This window comes from Vigna radiata, unplaced genomic scaffold (genome assembly GCF_000741045.1).
Source record: "Vigna radiata var. radiata cultivar VC1973A unplaced genomic scaffold, Vradiata_ver6 scaffold_357, whole genome shotgun sequence".
NCBI classification, from domain to species: domain Eukaryota; kingdom Viridiplantae; phylum Streptophyta; class Magnoliopsida; order Fabales; family Fabaceae; genus Vigna; species Vigna radiata.
In genome coordinates this window covers 147,406-150,422 of record NW_014542188.1, presented here as the reverse complement: position 1 = coordinate 150,422, position 3,017 = coordinate 147,406, and positions in this window count along the sequence as shown.

The following is a 3,017-nucleotide window of genomic DNA, read 5'->3' as shown; positions in this document are numbered from 1 at the left end:
TTTTTCGTTTCTGTTTGTCTACAGAATTGGGATGGGGGTGCGAGTGGCGCGTGCATGGTGGCAAGAAGAAAGAATGCAGCCCAGGCCCAAGCCCCTTTGTTCAGAAAACAGGGGTCCTAGCAGCTTACTCTCATTCTGCCATTTGTGCATTCAGCACCCAAGAGACCTAGAGTCTCCTTCGAGAAGAAAAACCATGGAAGCCCATCTCTGCCATGACCGTGTGCCACCATCTCCATCGCCGCAATCAGATGTTGGGAATTGCGGTCTGCGGCATCGCCGACGACACCGCTCGCCACTAGAACTCCCGCCGGCCACCGCAAGCGCTCTCCTTTCTTTCTCTCGCGTGAGATTCTCTCCTTCCCCCACGCTGCGTCTTCGCCCACAAGAGGGAAATGCCTTCGCCTTCTTGAACAACACTTGCTACCGCTTGCTAAAACCATCGACGTCGCGCCCACTTCTCCTCCCTTGCTCTGCATCTTTGTGTGAGAGAGCAAGAAAGACACTCTTCTTTCCGTGCCGGTAGTTCTGCCTGATTGACGCCACCACACCTTCATGGGTATCGTCGGAAGCATCACCTATGCCACCACCTGTCACGACCCTTTCCCCTCTTAACTCTGCTCTGATTATATATTAATAATGGAGATGGTGAGATTTGGGGCTTTGTTGATGACAGTGTCGTGAGAGTGAGTGAGGATTGTGGTTGCTCTGTTGGATTTGCAGGTATCGAGATGATGTTGTTGGGTGATGAAAATGGAAGAAGGTAAAAGTTTCTCTATTTTTTTCTTTTGCTTGGTGTTTCCGTGATGGGGGAGATTGGTGTTGGGGTAAGAATGAGATTGTGTTGTGAGATCTATGAGGGTTCTTGTTATTAGAAACGAGAGGTAAGGGAGGAGCATGTGGTTCGTGATTGTGAATATGGTTGTAGAGATGGGCGAATATGAGCTGTGTGGGATGGAGGAAGAAGGAGTTATGGCCTATGTTTGGGTTGAATTTCTGAAGATGAAGGAGAGGGAGTTGACGAAGGTGAGTTTGAATGGGTGGTTTCCGATGAAAACGTGATGGGAGGTGAGTCTCGGGTTGAATCTGGTTCGGTGAAGAATTATGAAGGGTAATGATGATTGTGGTTGTGTGAGAGGAACGAAGGTGACGCCCTAAGATCATGGAAACCTCAGGTGAAGATGGTGGGTCTTGGAGCCCATGGAGAATGGTCAAAGGTGAATGATGAATCCCCTAGAGGTAAGGGGAGAATCCCTCTCTTTCAATAAGTGATGATGATTATTGCTTCTAAGACGGTGAGGATGAATCAATAGGTGGAAGCTTGTAGATCCAGTTGAAGTTGGGTGGGAGAGAACAATGGTTTTTCTGGTGATTCTGTTGAGTGAGTAAAAATGGAGAAGAGATTCGTGTGAGAGGTGATGGTGTATGTGGTGGTTACGGGAGTCCCAGATGAATCTGTTGGGGTCGCTTTTGTAACGGGGAGAAAAGGAGTGTGTGTGAATGAAGATGATCTCCTAGATGAGAATCAATTCTGTTTTTTTTGTTTGTGTCAATGGGGAATGGAAGGTGTTTTCGGAGAGGATAAGTGTAGTGGATGATGATCTTCTGGTTTTCTCCCTCCTGTCTTTTTTCTCTTTTCAATTGTGTATATGGATCCCCCTCTCGAATAGCCTCGATATTCTCTGTATATCTAACTTCACTCTCTGCTCCCCAGAATAGATGATGGCTCCAGATCAAGACAAGAACGACTCTGCCAATTCCACTCTGCGTCTGCCCATTCACACCACAACCTAATTGTGCCTGCCAAAACCGTTTTTTTGTTCCTCCCCCTAACCAACACGTACCTTTGCCAGTCTTGTAATCTCTCTGTCACCTCAAAAATCGCCTCTGTTGTCCTTTTTCCAGGCCAAAAAAAAAAAATTATCTTTTTACTTCTTTTTTTCTTTTCCCAAAACAACAAAACTAACATTCCAAATTATTTTCATTTTTTCTTTCTCTTTTTTTTTCTCTCATTTTTTTTCTTTCTTTTCTTTTTTTTCATTTCTTTTCTTATTTTTTTATTTTTTTTTATATATTTTTTTCAAATAAAATCAAATTTAATAATAATAAGATAGCTAAATCAAATACCAAAAAACTAAAAAAAAACAAAATAAAAATGAAAATAAAATAAAATAAGACAAAAACAAACACTAAGTCCTATGATTCAGTCACTCGGACGAAATTGGGTGTTGACAGGTACCTTCAAAGAAAAGAACTTAATTTTAAAATTCTATCTAACGGTACGAAATTAAAAGCACTTTATTGTTCTAAGCAAACATTAAATGACATTAAATGTTAAACATTCAAAAACAACAAAAGTAAAATCAATAGTAGGTAACAGGAAAGACATTCACGGAATGTTCTCTTTCTAGGAAATAATGACATAAAGCTTGTGTAGGTACGAACCCTAAAACGAAAGATAAACACTAAAGAAAAATAAGATATATATATATATATATATATATATATATATATTTGCCTTGTAGATGGTATAATGAACGTTAAGAAAAAGAAAAAGAGGAGTATTGATTGGACTATCAAAAGTTATGCCAAAAGATAAGTTAAGATTACCTTTGATAAAAGCTTTGACAAGCACATTTGCTTTGATAAAGACTCCATCCTATGATTGACACCTATACAAATAGCCAAAAAGGACAAATCTCAAGAGAAGCTTCATCCAACGGTCATATTGTCAAATCTCAAGACAAGCATCGTGTCAACGACTACATCCTCAAGGTGTATAAATAGATGAAAAGAAGAAAGAAGAGAGAGATGATGAAGAGGAGGAGAGAAAATATGAAGATATGAAGATATCTCATCATCCATTGAGCGAGGAAATCTCTTTAAGCTATCAATGCTAAATAATTGTTATCATGGAAAAGGAGAAAGAGAAGAGCTCAAGAAAAGAAGAACACTCTCAAGCTTCATCAGAATATCCACTTGAAGAAAGAAGAGAGTGTGATAAAGACACACAAAAGAGA